The sequence below is a fragment of the Macaca thibetana genome, chromosome 11, assembly GCF_024542745.1.
Source record: "Macaca thibetana thibetana isolate TM-01 chromosome 11, ASM2454274v1, whole genome shotgun sequence".
Classification (NCBI taxonomy): domain Eukaryota; kingdom Metazoa; phylum Chordata; class Mammalia; order Primates; family Cercopithecidae; genus Macaca; species Macaca thibetana.
This window is the reverse complement of record NC_065588.1, coordinates 83,381,972-83,402,745: the sequence shown is the minus strand read 5'-3', so window position 1 is coordinate 83,402,745 and position 20,774 is coordinate 83,381,972.

The following is a 20,774-nucleotide window of genomic DNA, read 5'->3' as shown; positions in this document are numbered from 1 at the left end:
GAAAGATATTTGGTGAACAGACAAAAGATGGGAGAGCTGGGGCTCAGAGTGACAGGGCAGCCTGCTTTTCCCCCTGAAAAGTGACTGCAACATTTGGATAGCAGTTGTTTACTGTTCCTTTAAAAAAAAATCCTTCCTTTTTATTTTTTATCCATTTAAAATCAATTGAGTGCCTCTGTTCTCTTTAAATCCACAGGCTTTTCTCATTTTAAAATATGTTTACCTATTTCATTTCTCTACCTTTAAATATCTTGTGTTTATTTTTTGCATTTTTTTCAAAGTGCAATAGAAACTAGCAAAATCTGTTGTTTCATAAAGTTTTCTCAAGGCATGGGAAAATAATTTTATTTAAAAGAGATTGCAGACATATAAAACCAACAAGTTTTAGAGATTTAATGTACAATATGAAGAATATATTTGATAAAATTGTATTGGTTTAGGGATTTTCATTAATTAAGTAGATTCTTAGCTACTCTGGTCAAAATAGAGTAACTATGTGGGATAACAGATATGTTAATTTTCTTCACCATAGTAACCATTTCACTATTTCTCTCTCTATATATATCCCATAACATTATGTTGTAAATCTCAAATGTGCATAGTGATCTTTATTTTAAAAATATGAAATTTTTTCCAGTTTAAGTTTAATCTTATATTATTATGCATCTTATGAGAGGCAATATACAATATTTGAAACTGAAAGCTGGTAAGGATTCCCCAGAAAAGACATGCTTCTTGCATATTGAATTTATTTTTTGTATATAGGCATAAAATATTATCATTTCTAAATGGAGTAATGGTAGATACATTGTCTCTAGAATTTAATATTTTTTCTCATAAGCTGTACATTTTCATAGTAATGATTGCACAAAGAAGAGCTTAAATATATGTTTAAATGAATAAATTTACCATCTAAGTTTTTACCATAATTAGTCTTGATTGACATTATATATAATTTTTGAAATAAATGCTACATTTTACTCTTCATTTTCCTTTACATATTGTTTTCAGCATGAAAATTTCAATAAGTTACTATTTTATATGGTGTTGCCCCGGATGTTTTATAAAATAAGGTTAAAAGTTCAATAAAAAATAAAACTGATAAAAACCCAAAAGGACATGGTTCAACATAAACTGGTTATGTACATATAAATGGCTGAATAAATACATATATATACTTAATACATAATAGGCACTTCACAAATGTTGACTAATAATAGTTATGAAGGTAATAATGTGATGTTTAACAACGCATCCTTAATGTTCAAATTCATCACTCTTAAAGGTGATGAGAACCATTTAAGTGATGAAACAGGTCCTGTTAACTGGAAGATATACTCTAAATAAAAGGCATACTTTATATCAAGAAATCTGAGAATTCAACATAGTTCTGAGCTACATATTGTTGTTGCTTTTGTTTTATTAAGTGCAGTGCTTTTAAAATTTACTGAGATTTAAATAGAAAGATATATACATGTCTATGTGTGTGTATATATATACATTTTTCTTTGTTCCATGCATCTTTAGCTAAAGATGATTTTTTCTTATTAATTTGGAAAAGTTCTGTTTGTGGGCTTGGATCTATTTTTTCCATATTATCATAATGATATAAATTTCAGTATTAAAATAACAGACCAAATATTTTAATAATTTAAACAATTGCTTAATTTAATCTAAGTAAAGAACAAAGAAATATACCACTAATCAGCCTGTTTTCATGCAGACTGAGAACTCTACAATACTCACAAATCATTTCAAATAGAAAATAGTCTATTATTTCTTCCTCCAAATAGAAGGTATTCAATTTAATTCTGTTTTATAAATTAGCATTTTTTTTGTTTTTTTGTTTTTTGTTTTTTTTAAATAAGAACACGGCTATGGTGTGACTGTGACCCTACCCAAAAATCTCATTTTGAATTGTTATCCCCATTATCCGCACATGTTAGAGACCAGGTGGTGGTAATTGAATCATGGGGGCAGTTTTCTCCGCGCTGTTCTCGTGATTGTGAGTGAGATCTCACGAGATCTGATGGTTTTACAAGTGTTTGGTAGTTCTTCCGGAGTTCATTCTCCCTTCTGCTGCCTTGTGAGCAAGGTGCCTTGCTTCCTTCACCTTTGCCTTCTGCCATAATTATAAGTTTCCTGAGACCTCCCCAGCCATGCAGAACTGTGAGTCAATTAAACCTCTTTCCTTTCTGTATTACTCAGACTTGGGCAGTTCTTTACAGCAGTATGAGAATGGACTAATACTGTAGCAGGACCAGCCACAGACAAAACTCCTCAGACACCGGATTAAAGAAGGAAGAGGTTTTTTATTTGGCCGGGAGCGTCGGCAGACTCGTGTCTTAAGAGCCGAGCTCCCGGAGAAAGAAATACTTGGCCTTTTTAAAGTCTTACAACTTTAAGGGGTCCACATGAAAGGGTCGTGATAAATCGAGCAAGTGTGGGAAACGTGACTGGGGACTACATGCATCAGCTAACAGAACAAAAATTTTACAATGCTTTTTTCATACAGTGTCTGGAATTTACAGATAACACAAGTAGTTTAGGCTAGGGGTTGATATTATTATTACTCTTTGTTTAACTCTTAGGACTGGGTGGTGGTGCCAAGGTTGTCTGGCTATTTATCTTACTTTTGTTTCTCTCTTTTCTCCTGTCTTGTGAACTAGGCAAGGCGGCGGGGGGGTGGGGGCAGCAGGAGTAGTAGTAGTCTCCTTCCTTATCACAAACACCAAAAATGTGTCTGTGTTGCTTCATGTTTTAAGTGTTAATGTGGTTTCTATTGACCAATTTTTATCATTGATTACTGAGGAAATTAGTGTTATCTATCTTTTTCTAATTAGCTTTAATACCCTAATAGGGACATAGATTTGTGAGGAGTTTTGAAGTCAAATTTATATGGTGGCTTGATGAAATTTAATTAAAACTATACAATGTCTCAAAGTTAAAATTATATTCTGGTAGTAATAATTCAAAATAGTGGCATTCCTTGAAGCAGTTACTTCTGATGGAATAAGATGTTTGACTGATAATTGTTATATTAATGTGATAACTTTTAAACAATGCTAAGAATACTTGTGTTTATTTTGGTGTGGCAGACATCTTTCTACTTTACTTTTCAAATTTAAATGTGCTGCTTAAAGCCTGAATCATAAAATGAAAACCTGACTGCTAGTCTTTCTGGAATATTCTAATTACATGAATGAGAAAGAAAATACTACTTTAGATTCAGGTTCCACCCTTTTAAATCTCAAAGGTATTTCAAAATTAATTATGTCAAATATTAATATTAAACCCACATTTGACAGATGATGATATTCATATCTCATATCAGTAAGAGGGAGATAATGCAATAAACTGCTTGGTTCCTCAGATATGCCACACACTTTTCTGAGTTGGTGCCCATTTATTATCTTTTTCAGCCAGTGTTCTCTCCCAGGTAATCTTATCCTCGAGGCCCCCCTCAACTACCAGCATTTATATTAGTCTTTCTGTGATTTTCTTCTCTGGAATTAATTGCCCTGTTCCTCTGCTTCTATAAGACCTTGTACTTAACCTCTATTATAACACATTTCACAAGGTATTATAATTATTTCCTTAGGTATTTGTCTCTCCATGAGACTTTCTATTTATTGAGAGAAGGTCTAATGTTGACATATTTTGTATCCCTAGCACAAATCATATAACCTGATACACCACAGTTACCGAATACATATTTGCTGAATGAGTGAATACACAGTCAGTCAAGAAAGTCATGCAATCCCAGATTTGAGGTCAGAATGAATGATCATGCTGTGACCTAGAAAGGTTGTTAAAGTAGTTACTGACAAGCCACACCAGTTTCTGTTGCTGGATAGTGGCTCTTATCTGTCTATTTGTGGATGTTGTCTATGTGAGCCAATTGACTGGGACTGCAAATAGTTAGCATTCCTTGATCTGGCTTTCTTAGATGCTTCACAGTCCTTTACTGCAGACTTGACACTTTCTCCAAGTTAATGAAGAGAATTCAATATACAGGTTCATGCATTTTATGGTTCTAAGATCATAGATTTTAAACTCAAAATAAAACTGTAGTTAAAACTGTAACTTACATAGCACATAGCCATCTGTGTGAGACTCATTGGTATAAACTTACCAGAGAAGTCTGTCAAATGCATAAGTTATTTTGTGAATGTATGTATGTCTTTCTTTAAGGTGTTTTAACTCCTGTAGGTCTCTGGGAGCTCATTTACTAAATGAATATTATAACTGTTCTTGTGGTCTGATGACCTACCAAAGTGTTCACTATATTGTGTCAATCTAATTTCTTTATGCAGTATATATGGGTCTTAAATATTTTTTCCTAGAAGGCTTCATTTTATCTGGTTAGCACTGAATTTAGTCAAGAACATCTTCACAAAGTTAGTTGGATTTGGAAAGCCTAGGGTTTTACATTTCTAGTTGAGTTATCAAATCATCTCATAGCTCCGGGTCTGTCATTTAACTTCTCTGCACTTAAATTTATTCTATATGTCAGATGTGTAGGACAAAATTATCTATGGATTCACAAATTAAAAGTTTACAGAGTAAACCCTCTTAGGATATTTACATTCAGCAAAAACATTAGGTTTGCTAATAAGCTTTAAGTCACTGTATGTTTTTGTCAGCAATCTCAAGCCAGGGCTCTCCCGGCAGGCCCTGGCTAGCTTTGCCTGTTCTGTTCCAGTTCTTGACCTCTACTTCTATTTCTGGCATGAGCAAAGGGTTGATACTCAATAAAGATTTTCTGACTTGAGCTAATTAATTCACCATGCATCCATTCATTCAGAAGACATTTATCAAGTGCCAAATATCAGCCCATTGGTATCAGTCATGCATACCATTAATTCTGAGGTCTGTTTTTTTCCCCCACTGTTTTAAAAGGCAAATTTTTAATAAGTGGTTTTACATCTAATGCTGAATACTGCTTGAAAAACAGCTTTGAGGAAATGATACCATGATTTCCAAAAAGTTAAAAACAAGAAGCAGTATAAATAATAATAATTATGTATTGAGCAAGCAAACCGAACAATTACGTGTTGATTACTTATATACAAATTTCCATGGTGAATAATTTAAACATATTAATAATATTTTCTGGACAAGATGCCTTGATGAGATAATTACAGATAAAGAAACAGAGGGCCAGAGGACTTAAGTAATTCATACAATATGTGATGATATTAGGATTGGAAAAAGAGGTGGTATAAATACAGATTCTTTTTTTTTTTCTTGAGATGGAGTCTCTCAGGCTGGAGTGCAGTGGCATGATCTTAGCTCACTGCAACCTCCACTTCCCGAGTGTAAGTGATTCTCCTCTCTCAGCCACCCAAGTAGCTGGGATTACAGGTGTGCATCACCACACTGGCTAATTTTTGTATTTTTAGTAAAGATGGGGTTTTGTCATGTTGGCCAGGCTGGTCTCGAACTCCTGACATCAGGTGATCTGCCCACCTCGGCCTCCCAAAGTGTTGGGATTACAGGCATGAGCCACCACAACCAGTCCTAAATACAGATTCCAAGATGTTAATAGTCACAGTTAGGCGAGTACTTGCATCCCTAGAAATTTTGGAAATACTCATTTGTATATATATACGCATCCTAGTTTTGCTCTCCAACTACTTATAAATTGTCAATTAACAGAATTTACAGTGTGGCTGATTAATTGGTTAATAGACCAGAGCTTTTCTGTTAACTAACCTCTTCTAACTTTTTCCTTCAGAAGGGAGCCCACAATAGTAATTAATTGGAGGTCAAATTTTTCTAGATTGGAAAAGAAGGATTCAATAAAGCATTCACACTTTAAGTTGAATAGAAAAATGTGGCATAATCAAAGGTCAAATTAACCAAATAATTTGGGGGGAATGAAATGGAATGTTTTCATTTTTTTATTACAATTTTATATTGATGTTTCCAAATTTTATATCAGATAAAACAAAAAGAGAAATTGGGTTTTTCTTCAAGTGGGTTAGTATAGAGACAGAGTCAAAACAGTCCAAATAATGCTAAAGTCCTATAAATAGCATGGTTTAAGTCAGAATAGGTAGCTCATGCTATGTAAATAAAAACTCTCTAGGTTTTATAGTTCATAGCAATAGTAATATAGATTGATTCATGGCTTAGTCTGTGCATCTATTGTTGGTCAGCTGTGGCCACATCTCTACCTTATCCTGACTCAAGGATGCAAACTGAGGGAAGCTCTGTCTCAATGCTTCCATGATTGCTGAAGCAGGAAGCAGAAAATGAACAAATCACATATCTGCTTTTAGAGTCTCTTCTGGGAAATAATACCTATTATTTTCAATCAGATTCTATAGGCCAAAGGAAGAATTTTTGCCATTGCCAGCTTTAAATGGTATAAATAAAAAAAGAAGTTCTACCATATACGCAGAAGACAGAAGGCTGTACATGTTTGGGGACAAAAGTTCAACCCTGGTACCACTTCCAAGGAGCATGAGGGAACAAAAGAATGAGATGAAATAAAGTCTTAGTATCATTTGAGGAGACAGAGTACTTTTAGCCAAGATATCTAGGCTGCCACTATGTTGTATTTTGTATTTCTTAGAAGACATTTTGATGTTTGTTTAAAACTTCCCACCCAGGAGTAAACTTGTCTAATAAAAAAAGTATTATGCTTTAATTTCACAAAATAATCATCTCCAATTTTTCACTTTTGCTCAAGTTGTTTTCAATGCTGCCTTTTCTCTACCTCAGGAGTGAACTTATTCACATAATACATATTTTCATTACAGAGAAGTGGATGATTTAAGGTGGCTTTCAAATTATACACAATCTTTAGGCACTGGTTATAATTTCTACCTCTGTTTCACAACTGATGAGTGGATAATAGTGTTTTCTTACTTAAGAACTGCTGGTCAATGAAGTTCCTCCAAAAACATGTTTTCTTTTTTATCTTCTTGTTTTTTTTTTGTTTTTTTTTGTTTTTTTTTTTTTTTTTTGAGACAGAGTCTCACTCCTGTCGCCCAGGCTGAAGTGCAATGGTATAATCTCTGCTCACTGCAACCTCCACCCCCTGAGTTCAAGCAATTATCCTGCCTCAGTCTCCTGAGTAGCTGGAACTACAGGCATGCACCACCATGCCTGGCTGATTTTGTATTTTTAGTAGAGACGGGGTTTCTCCATGTTGGTCAGGCTGTTCTGGAACTCCCGACCTCAGGTGATCCGCCCGCCTCGGCCTCCCAAAGTGCTGGGATTATAGGTGTGAGCCACTGCGCCCGGCCCCAAACACATATTTTCTATATTTTAATAGTAAGACCATTTTTTACTTCTTTAATCAGTATCGTATTTTCATTTGTTTTTAGAGTTCATGTTTGTGTCACTCCTAGCCAAATACAAAAAAAGTGCAAAAATGTGACTCTTGTTCTTGTTCTTGTTCTTGGTGTGTATGTGAAACAAAAATAAATATATTTTTTGATCTTTTCTTTCAAAGAATACTTTTAGGTTTACAGACATATAGAGTAAAAAGTACAAAAAATTACCGTATACTTGCTCTCCCCTGAAAAACCTCCCTGTCATGTAATTTTGCCTGTTTTTATCATCTTGCATTGATGCATTGGTGCGGTATATTTCTTACAATCAATAAACCAATATTAATACATTATTTATTAGCTAGAGACCATAGTCTATATTCCAGTTCATTTATATAGTTCTGTCATAAATGGATAATGGCATGTATCTTCCATCATAGTAGCATATACCTGTGGTGCTCCAACTATTGATTCCTTCCCCCCTCCCAATAAGAATGAGAGCCAATCAAAGATAAAATTCGAATTAGCATTTGAATTCATTTGAAGAAATTACCATTTGAATCTGTAGACTGAGTAAGGAAGATCTGCCTTCACCATTGTGGGTAGGCATCTTTCAATCTATTGAGGGCTTGAATAGAACAAAAAGTGACGATTCTCCTGCCATTGGACATCAGAGCTCCTCTGTTTGTTCATGTCTTTAGACTCCAGGACTTGCACCAGGGACACCCAGTCTCATTCTCAGGAATGAAATGAGAATGAGACTAGACTGAATTATACCACTAACTTTCCTGTTTTTCCAGCTTGCAGGCAGCATATCGTGGAACCTCCTGGCCTCCATAATTTACATAAGCCAACTCCTCCAATAAACCTCCTCTTATATACAGCTGTATATATCCTATTCGTTCAGTTTCTCTGGAGAATCCTAATACATACCTTATTATAAAGTGAAATTTCTTCTCCAATTATTTAATATTTTAAAATGTTACTCCAATTGCTGTATCTTATGTCATAAAAATTTATATTCTCATGTATATATTATTGGTATGATTATAAATTATTTCATATTTTCAGGACCACAGTTTAGTAATATGAATCAAGAATCTTGATAGTATCATATGTATTAATTCAGCTTCACATTTTGTTTAAAAAAATTATTCTAAGAAAACACCTTGAGATGGAGCAAAGTTTTCCTAAATATAAAAAATAGCTGTTTTGTTGTTGCAATAATTCAAAAAAATTAAATATCTAATGTTCGGGAATTTGTAAAATTAAATAATCAATGTGATGACTTGAGACCAGTTTTAAAATGTTTCATGAAATTATACAAAATTGCTTAAAAAAAAAAAAAGAGTGTTTAACTGAAAAAAAAAAAAGGAAAAACTTTATACGTAATATAGCCTTACTTAAAATCATATATTCATATACTAGGATATAACAAAAATTAATCAAAAATAAACTTTGTATAGCAATCTTAAAATCTATAAATAAAATATAAAGGTCTGAAAATATACAAAAATTTTATAGTTAACATTGAATAGTGGAATTTCTGCTAATTCTGGATTTTGCTCCTCATATTTTCTAAATATTTCTCTAAATTTAATGTAATTAACATCAGCAGTAATTTTAAATTATTTTTATGATTACAAAAAGCAATATGTTAAGAAGAAAAAAAACTTTTGTCATACTGTCTGCACTCTGATTATTTAAGAAACTATATAACCTTCTATTAGTTTTCAATGAATCTTCAATGCTTAAAATAGTTAAATTCATTATCACTATCACTAATGATCACAAATTAATATTTAATATTTATCACTATCATGTATATAAGAAATACTTTTTTCTCACCAAGATATTAAATTTAAAAATTTAAATATCTTAATTTTACAAATTATTCAATGAGATGAATTACACACCAATTAAATTGAGATAAAAATCTTCCTATTCCTGAGAGTGCAATAGAAAGTCTTTTGTGTCAAGCAGACAACAGATTAAATTTTAGAATTATCAATTGCTTGCTATGTGGCCTTGGCAAAACTACTCAAACTCTCCTTTGTAAAATGACAATAATAATAACTTAAATCAGTATTTTGATTTGAAGCCACTTGAAATATGGAAGCCTATGCCAGCTTATTATAGTTGACATGTAAATGTCCATTCATATCTTCTTATATGAAAACTCCTCTTTTCACAAGGAAAAAGGGAGCATGGGCATTGTAAGAGTCATAATTGTATTCATGGAAAACTGTTGATTTTCCTAAGGACAAAAAAGTAAAAATAAAACAAAGAAAAGAGAGAATTTTTGGTTTTGGTATAAATAGAAATAATTTAAAAATTTCCTTTTAAGCTGCCTAGGCCAAACTATTGAAGTGGCTCCTTGGTAACTGATTGATTGCCAATCAACATCATTTTCCAAGATGGTATTATAAATAATATAAGGGAAGGAGATTGTTTTTGAAAAAATGCATCAAGGTTGGTATCAGAATGAATTTTTGTTTCTAGTTCACCAATAAATTTGGTGTGATAAATATGTCTATAAATATTTAAACACTATTTCGTGTGATGAAAATGTTTCATCATAAACTCTAATATGTGGTATAAAAGGACATCTTCACTTATTAATTATTATCATTTAATTTTAATGGATATTTTGGGGTAATATTTTTTTCATATGAACCTCATGATAGTTTATGTAACTAATTCTGAAAAAGTGTTAACATTCAATATTCAAGCAGAAATTGCAAAGAGTTTCTACATTTTCGCGTTCAATTTAGACCCAAAGACAAACTAGAAAGCCAGAAAAATGTAGTAATTATGAGTGTAGAGGATTTGAAACTCATTTCTGCCCCTAATTAGCTGTTTGTTCTTGGATACATAATTTAACCTCACTGAAATGTATTTCTCACGATCTAAAAAAAAATAAGGTTAGAAAGAAACATTCATCATATCTAAAATGGAGATAAAATAATTTATTAAGGTTAAAGTACTTAGGGGCATATAGTATTTCTCAATAATTTTTTTGTGATTATAGAATATAGCATGCATTTGTCCCTATTTGAATGGAATATTTTATTCTCTTTATTTCTCACTGTTTATTGATGGCATTTGAAGAGAAAACTTTGACTTTGGTATAGTTATTTGGCATTGACACACTTACTCAAATTCTCTTATTCTAATAGTTTTGTTTATATTTTTACTGGTCTTTTTATTTACAGGTGTAGAATTATGTTTTAAATGCTTATTTTTCAGTGTTTCTTGACTTAGCCCATTTACTGGAAACTCTAGCAAAATGTTGAAATACAATGGCTAAAAAAGTGTATCTCTATCAGTTTCTAATATTAAGAATAATGTCTCATGTTTAAATTGGTTTCTTCAATTCTTTCAATTCATAGTTTACTTTTAAAATGGCTGCAAAATTTTTGGAATGACTTTCAAGCAATTGTCATGATCTTATTGGATTATTCTTAAGTTTTTTTATGCAATAAATTATGAATATACTGTTTCCAATATGTAATCATCTTTTATATTGTATTATTTCATCTGTGGAATAACCTTTCTAATAATATATTCTGCTTTGGTTTATTGCTGAATTCCATTTTGGTATAAAACTGATGCTGGAATTTGCAAAATTAAATGTAAAAATTTGTAAAATTAAATGAAATTCATAAAATTAAATTAACTTAACAGCTCTCAAATTGACTGTTCTTCTTTCCCTACTGCAGACTGCTGTCTGCTTCTATCAATGGAGGTTTCTTGATTTTTCTTTTTTTCACTGCAGCAGTCTCGGCAATTCACTATGTGATATAGGGAAAGGCTCACTAAATACTTGTTAAAACAATGTATTAGCAATTGAATTATTTGTCAGTTACTCTTTTACTAAAACTCAGTATTAAGATATTCTAGATCTATTTACTTTTTTAAAGTTAGCGCTTTATTTACTTTTCTAACCCATTTTATGGTATTTCTAATCAACTTCTACTTGGATCAGTTTTGGTTATTTATGTTTTACAAGAAAAATATTTCTTGCTTCTTGATCTTCCTAACATTAAATGTACCTTATATAGTTATCAATCTAACAGTTTCATTTAAAACCAGTTAGTTTCATTAATACATAATTCAAAAGTTTATACATTTTGGTTATTTGTAATTTTCATACTTTCACAACATTTCCAAATATCTCAGTAAAATGTTCTTTTGTAATTTTTGAATACAATTCTGGCAAATTAGTTTACTGTGATTATAGTATAATAAAATATCAGAAATGTTTTCTTTGATAAATATGTCCCATAATCTAAAAGGAAGAACTATTTTATGTCTTGTCAAAGGTCTGAACATACTTCTTCATGTTCATTCTTTCTCTGTCTTAAAGACAAAGTTTACGTGAGAATAAAAGGAGAAAATAAATGACCAGTCTGCATATATTAATCTGTTTGTGTTATTTGTGACAATATAGAGGCTTAATAGAGATGCTATGATCTGTAGATGTATGAACTAAATGCTTGTGGCCCCTCAAAATTCGTATGTTGAAATCATAATCTCCATTGTGATGGTATTAGAAGGTGGAGATTTGGGGAGATAATTTAGATCCTGAAGGTGAAGCCCTCATGAATATAATTAGTGACCTTGTAAAAGAGACCCCAAAGAGCTCTCTAGCTGTTTTTCTGCCAAGGAGAAGATGGCAGGCTACAAGCCAGAAGAGTCTCCTCACCAGAACTCAAACATGTTGGTACCCTGGTCTCAGACTTCAGCCTTCAGAACTATGAGAAATGAATGTGTTGTTTATAAGCCACTTGGTCTATGGTACTTGTTGTAACAACCCAAACTGACTAAGACAGTAGAATATTATTGTTCATAATAAGTTAAACATTTAAGCACATTTTCCTTTATTCACCATATCCTAAGCTATTTATGTCATTCAGTTGTAGAAATATGGGTTTTCATTTCTTTGGTCTCATAGAACATCAGCACAGAAAATCAGTAATAAAATGGAGCTGGAATGCATCTGAACTAGAACATCTGCCTTAGTGGAAAACCTGTTTGAAAATGATGATCCATTGAAATAGAAACTCTACCTTAATGAAAATCATTGAAAGATGTTGACAGAAGAAATATTTCACAAATATCAGTGTAGCTTTCACATCCCTTTTGAAAAGAAAGCTGTTTCTATATATCATTTGATATTATTAGAAAGTATTGACCCATTGATATTAGGATGCAAAAGTGTGCTATTTAGTTAAATGTGTAATTTGTATGAGGTTTTGTAACAAAGCCCAAAGATGCATTTGTTCTTACAGCTTTATGAAAGGTGCATTTTCATTTTGATGCCAATGGTGGTAGGAATCATTCCCTTCTGAGAAATTCTAAGCAAGGATCATTGTGTTAGTGATTGATGCTCTTTGATAAAATTGCAGTGTAAGGCTATCTCTTCAGATAGTTTATTTTATTCTAGTCTATTTAGTTTAGTTTCATCAATGTCATACAATATATTCACATCGTTTTAAAGTCAAGGAGATAAGACAATGGCAATAAAACAACAGAAAACACCCTTCTCTACTCCCCAGTTATATTCCAAGAAACAATCATTTTTAGTGCTTATTTTTATTTTATATGTCATTTGTCTTTGTATTTCTGTAATAATTCTACAACTATTTTTTAGCTTGTTTATTCTGGATAAATATTGACCTCTGATTCTTAACCCTAATAACCAATAATAACCTGTGTCATTTTTATAACAAATCATTCTACTGTATCTTATGTTCATATTATATTTACATAATTGGTTTTATAAAATAGTGGCACTGAATTTGTAGTATAAAATATGTTTGAAATTGTTCCCATCTTAGTAGTCTTGTTAAAAATTATTATAATTGCTACATAGTATTTCAGCATATGGCTGTTTCATGATTTTTAAAACAATAGCTTGGTGTTAGATATATACATTTCACTCTAAAATAATTTTTATGTTTAACTAGAGTAATACCTCTTTTATCTGTGGATCACTGGTCTGGAAAATTTAATTATTGGGACCGTAGCTGAGAAACTGAGTCTACTTAGCAAAGGCTCATCAAACACACAACCACATGCACACATAAATACACACACACATCATAAAATCTGTGTTAGAACACCCACCTTCTTTTTAGAAGGTGGAGTCCAGTAGCGCTCCACTAAGAGCTTAATTACTTTTATAAATTAGAAGATCTCTTGGGAGATGTATTTAGAAAATGCCATCCGGCCTAGAGTTAGACAAATAGACAAGAACCCAAATTAACAACCAGCAGCCTGATAAGAAGGATGAAAAACGAAAAACAATTTAGCAAATCAGAAAAGAGAATTCAAAAATAGACTAGCCATAGACTCTTTAACATATGAGCAAGCATTTCCACTGTCACAAATAGCCCATCAATGCATCACTGTGTTGTAACATGCAACACAGAATTCCCTAATGAGGACCCTTTGTTCCTAAAGTGGACCATTAAGCCATAAAGGTAGAATTTATTTTGATAGCAACTGTTCAAGAATAAAAGGAATTACTTAATATATTTTAGATAGAGTTCCATATTTAAAAATCCAGACTTGCAATAATTTTGACAATTGGAAGGTAGTATTAGTTATCTGGATATTTGATAAATAATGAAGAAAAAGGAAAAAGCAGAGTTTTGAATAAGCCCAATCTGCATTTGAATCAAAGGTCAATTGGCTGTGTGATACTGTGCAGATAAATGTATGTCTGTAAATTTAAATCTTTTCAACATTAGAATGAGTGTATTATATTGAGTAATATGGTTATTGTACAAAAAGTCCTGGCATATGATAAAAATGCAAAAAGCGAATCCTATCATAATTGTTCATTGATATCAAATTCTTCACACTCTGATTACAATGGAATGCAAAGTTACTACAGGAAAAAATATCGTTCAAATTTTATTTTCTTTACTTTTTTTAACTAAAGCAAGCTGAATTTTATTGGCCTCGCTCTATAACCACTCTGCTTTACCTCTGGGTACCGAGTGGGACTACAAATTCACAGGCAAGGTACCAAACCCATATGTGGGGAAATCCCTATATTTCTCACTCAAAATTGCAAAATTAGTGATTTTTGGAAACCGTACTACATGGCCATAAACTTCGAGGGTGCCTATTGAGGTGGATGGGGGGGTTGCTTATTTTCATATTAAAATATTCTTATTCACTTCAATGAAATTCATACAAGTTTTAGAATACATCTTCATAAATGGTTTTAAAAATCAAGTTATAGTTTAAAATACTTTAAAAATTACTTATACATTGAGCTAAACATTTTTTTTCCTCCAAAACTGGAGTCAATAACTACTTTATTATGCTTTGAGCGATTCAAAAAGTTCACAAAGGTGCCATTTGAACTTATTTTGTTCTCCACCTCAGACAAGGTTCTGTCTGGTACTGCAGTGTAACAATAAAGCCACACTCAAATTTATAGTATTTTAGGGGTGGATGGTTCACTTCCATGAATGCTCACATGGGTACTTTACCCTAACAGCATGTGTGCAAATGCAGTTGGCATGTCCACAAGAAAATGGGATAAAGAAGCTTGTGGTTTAATTATTTCTTAGAGCTTGAGCTCTAATTTATTCTAAAGACAAATCACTCTAATGGGGTTTCAATAAACTGTGCACCAAAGGCATGGTGTTAAAAGCAAAAATGTACTGCTCTTTTCCTCCCTCTGCAAAAGTAAAGATATTGATCAGGCTCATGATTCAGTGCTATGTGCAGACTATTTTCCGTAAGCATAAGCCTTCTTTATCTTTCCTTATAATTGCTAAGGAGACATGTGCCAAGCCAGTATTTTTGGCTAAGTACTGACATATTGATACGTATACGTAAGCATGGTCAGGCTATCTCTACAGGTGAGCTGATAAATGTGGGGACCGTGTGTGTGTGTCAACTATTTTAATTTACTAATTGTGTATGGCCTGATACCTATTTTGTCTACACTGAGTAATTTGGGAACTGTGTACTGGATACAAAATTTGACAAGCACTGAATCATTTATTCTTTTGTTTATTCAACTAAGAGGTGCAACTACAATGTAAGCAAGCATATACCCACATCTGTCTTTCTGAAGTTCAGCTTTATATTGTTTTTATCACTGTGATCAATGTTTCTAAAGACAACATGGTGCTATAAGAGAATAATATTCAAGAACATAATATAGTCACACAGAATAGGCAAGTATTTCCTAAGAAAGTAACAGCTGAGTTGAAGAAAAATAGTAGTTAACTGAATGGCAGGACACATATGCCTACATTTTGGTAACCCCATTTTACTACTTCCTTGGAGAAACACCATTTTGGGGATGGCCATCCATGGAAAAAGGGAGATTTTTCTTCTGTATGAGGAAGATCTTTGCTAAGTTTGTCCTTCCTTGTCTTTTCCATATCTTGTTTTCCCTCATTCAAACATTGGGTTAGGTAATTTGCCTAAAAGAGTATGGAAATAAATGTGAAGCTCTTAGGAAATGATTGTAATTTAAATCTGCAGGTAATAATATTAAACTTTGAAATGCTTTCCTCAGAAGATTTAGCTTCACATTGTGCCGCTAAACTCTTAACCATACAGGAATATAGAACAACACACAAAAAGAGTCAAACCTTTGTAAGGCATAAATGAAAGCAATTTTCTCTGACGGGAGATTATAATTAACTAAATCTTCAGAAAAAAAAAATTCTTTAGAACTTTCTTAACTGGTTTTTGCATTAAATTTTTGAATCTAGTAAGTTAAGAATATAATTTCAATAAATTTTATGAGTTTCTGTAGCTATTTACATTTGCTCCTAAATGTTAGTTTCATGAAGTCTAAAGATAGTGTAGGTTTGTAACTAGACTCAAAAAATCTAACAAAACACATTTATTTTGTTGTTGTTAAATAATGCTCATGAATTCAGACTTGTCATTTGGGAGAACATAAGGAATAATTTATATCAATAAAGCCTTTTCATTAAAAAAAATCTATTTCTATGTGTATCAGTCACCAGAGATTTGCTTTGCATTAACAGGTTGGAAATTATGACACTTTCCAAGCTCTTTATGAACTTGTATGTGTTTACAGTAACTCTTTTCAAATACAAGTTTGAAAAGTCCTCGTAAGGTTACTTAGCTAAGTTTTTAAACCTTAGAATTCCATCTAAAATTTATAACGTGATCCATTTTAAAAAATTTCTCCAATCATTCTCCTCTTTTAAATCAATAGTTTGTAGTGTAACACATTCCATTTTAGTCTGTGTAACCCACATTTCTCTAACTCCTACTCACCCATCAATACTAATGGACTTATAGAAAGTCAATGTCAACTGGAATTTTGTGTAGATCATTTAAATGGCCTTCTAAGTATGCCTGGAACTTAGCTGAGGGCATCTCACTCATGTTTATCAATAAGTTCATCACTATTGAGTATAGGTATTTCTCAATGTGGCAGAAATCTGGAGCCACAGGTGCATGAAGTAAGGAGAAGATGCATCCTTTCTTTTTGGCATGTTGTGTCAAATATTAGCCAAATTGCGCTGTTTATGCTCCCACAACTTACAGTTTTTAGTGAAATAACTCTTTTAAATCAAACACAGTTTTTCTACATTCTGTAGGAATTATTTGTCAAAAAGGGGCTAGCATACAGAACATATCCAAGTGAACTATCTAGTCTTATGTTCAGAATCCCTTGCCACTCTGGTGAATTCTTTTTCTCGGTAGTTTGTCTCATTGATTTCTGATTTCCTTAAAAAAGAAACCTTTGATCTTGCAAGTAAACGAGATATTTGATTATGCAGATAAACCTGAGATTAACTCATCAGTGTTCCAGATATGTTTGAATTCCAGTTTGAGCTCAACCTGTGACTTTCACTAAATGCCAGCTATATCTTGGCCACCGTATCAAACCTTGACAGTTCAGAAATATGTGATGTAGCTACTATCCATAAGTAGCTCATAATCCAGCTGTAGATATAGTCATGTGTATAATTTCAATACAATGTGAAAACCACTATAAAGATACTATGTGCTGTGTAGGCACACAGTGTAACTATTATATAACCATAATAATAAAAAAAGATAAATAAAGCCAAACCCCACAGTTTTAGTAGTAAGGACAGATTTTAATCAGTAATACTTTTGTAACGGGGAAAAGAGCCCAGTATGAACTGAACCTTGTAGAGAGGTAACTGAGAGTTTTAAAGGAAAATTGGGGTAATAAGGAGACCAGGTGAGTGAGGGCTCAGTAGTCAGAAAAGTGAAATTCACCTGTTTGTTAACTGGCCCTTATTGAAATTAGGCATTTCCCCTCCCACAGAGGCTGGAAGACAGAGACTCTCTTCAAATGTTGGCTGGACAAGTGGCGAATTATTTTGGCAGCCCTGAGTTCCCTTTGGGAGGCATATTTTAAGGTAGGATAGGGTCATCCTAAGGATGTGGCCTTGAGCTGTTACAGACTATGCTAGTATTTTATTCAAGTCTTTAGAGGCCAATGTTAAGGCCTTGTCATAAAGAAGGACTTGGAGGACCCTGACTAGAGTTTGGTCAAGGAGAAAATCTTTGTCAATGGAAACTAATGACTAACTTTCCTATAATTATCTAATTTGGAGGTTTAATGGCTTCTTTTTTTTTTGCACTGTTTTGCCTAACGTGATTTTCTTCATTGAGGAGTCCCATAAAGACTTAAATAATATTGAGGGACCAATTTCTTTCAGTTTCTTTAAAAGGAGATAGAATTAAACTGAATTATGCAACAATAGTAAACATGGGCATGTACGCACAGATACACAATATGTACTGGATTGAATAGTGCCCTGCCCCCCAAAGCCATGCCTATCTAGAACCCCAAAATATGACTTTAATTGGAAATAGCATCTTTTCAGATGTATTAAATTGAGATGAAATCATACTCAATCAGGGTGGGCCTTAGATCCTAAATGATGATGTCTTTATAAGAAGAGCAGACACAGACATACGAAGAAGAATGACATGCGGTTATAATAGCAGAAATTGAAGTGACGCATCTACAAGTCAAGGAAGTACCCAAGAGCAAATACCAGGAGCTAAGAGGGGAAAGGAAAAGATGCCTTCCCAGAGCCCTCCAAGGAAGCATGACTCTGCAGACATCTAAATTTCAAACTTCCAGCCTCCAGAAACATGACAGTATAAATGTCTGTTGCTTTAAGCCCCCAATTAATTGCACTTTGTTACAGCAGCCCTAGAAAGCCAACACAGAGTATTATGTGTATATGAGACCAAGAATGCCAGAATGTACAGATAGGAACTTCTGTACAACAATGCATTGTGTTTGGTGAGGATCAGCAGGAAATGGCTGGGGCTGGGGTAAAGGAGAGTAATGCACATTGTGTATTTTCAACACTTCTCTGTGGTGGGATTAGGTTGGGAGTTTATCCTTTCAGCTTTGTGTTTTCAGCAGTTTGCAAATGCATCATTTACAGAAAAAAATATACCGATGATGAACATTGACAGTTTAAAGCTTCCTCAGAGGAAGGTTGAGGAAATTTGCATATGTATTAGCTGAGTAAATATCATCATGTTAGGTTAGGGTTCCTTGGCTTACATTGTTAAACTTGAGAAGAACAGACTATGATGTATCATGATTATATGAAACTGATGAGAAGCTTTAACTTCTTTATTTTCTGTTTTGAAATCTTGTTAATGTGGGTTTTATATTAAAGTGAGTCCTCTTGTATAGGCACAAACCTAACAATATATACAGTAAGAGGAAAAATGCCAACATTTACTCTCATTTCTATAACTTTGGTATCTCACCTACTGTCAAAAAGAAAGAACACAATAAATGTAGGTTTCTTTAGTAAATCTTAGAGTAAATTTCTGATTAAGATCTATTTCCAGTAGAATTCCACTTTGCTGAGTACCACATCAATTAAATATGAAATTAAGTAAATATACCAAGAAAACGATTTCTAGAATAATTGGAAATTTATATGTTGTGAAGAAAACCTGTATGTTTGAGCAAATAGAGTATTTTCCTGGAAATCAGGAATCCTATGTTAGGAGTTGTCTGTTAATCAAGTTTCTTAGTCTCAATATTTCCATCTGTAATTCAATAGCTTTTTCTCCAAATACTTTTTTTCAGTTATTTTGAAGATATGTGAATTGACATCTGAAGCATTTAAGTTCCAGGGGAAAAAAAAAAAAAAAAAAACATAAGCAATAATATGCTCCATTAAGGCAGGGATTATCCATTTAGTTTTATCCCTACCACCTTGAAAAATATTTTGCATGGAGTATAACTCAAATTTCTGTTGATAAATGAATGGATGGATCAATAATGCATGATTTAACTTCCTCTAGAAATAATTATCTTTCTTTCAAGGGTGCTAGGAAAATTGTGTAAATTTACAGTGACCCAGATATTCAAACATAAATGAAATTCTGCATAATACTATTCAGGTAAGATCATGTTTTAAGAAAATGGAATTTTAAACTGATTTACTTACAGATTGCATGTTACAAGTACTTCTTACTTAACCCATTAGTTTATCTTCATAGATAAAGATCAATTACTGTAGTTTGAAAATGTCCAATTGTCCCCATTAATTATTAAAAGTGTGCTGTTCTACAGAGGCATAATTACACTGACATAGTCTTTCAGGGTTCAAACTTACTTCTACAATGAGTTACAATTTTTCAGCCTTTTAACTTACCACTTTCCAGGCTTTTAACATACCTATTTCACTGAAAATTATTCTCGCTTTATGCTATTTTATTGCTCTTAGAGTTTGATTGTATTTTACTACAAACCATTAAGAATTCTGACATATTCATGAGACTGATGGTTTAAATAGTATTTTGTAGATTCATAGATTCATGTAAGTGCATGCGGAGAAAACTCATTTTTAACCATTTTTCCTCATATGTGCATTTATGGAAAGGTGTATGTTTATAATGAAGTCTCATTGATCCCTGGCTTTTAAAAAAAAAAAGTAAATATGATATTTTCACATAATTCCTAATTTTATGAGGAGTTGCATATTTTTTTGTATTAAGTACAAGGTAAAATTAGAAAATAAATTTTATCTTTAACGTAATTATAATGTGTAATACAAAAATTGCAAAAGTTAGAATTCTGCCACTGCAATAATGACAAGTTCAAAGATAATTAGATAACTTACTTTCTAATGGTTTCTAGTTAAAGCTGCAGTGAGCTGCTCATGAGAGATTAACTATCAAATACAAATAAGATTCTAATCCTGAATTTTGAAGACAAATAATCATTAAAGAAATACCTGCTATACTTATAGCAAATGGACACCTCAAATCAAAGACAATTGTATTGTTTTTGGATGATTTCCCTTTTGATTGGTGGAAAAATATTGGCATATTCACAACACCTAGTAAGAAAATATTGGAACGGTCAACAGGAAAACTAGGAATTAGGAATGCTTCCTGTTGCTGTTGTCAGTTAACATTTATTGAGACCTAAGTGCTGTAGAGAACACA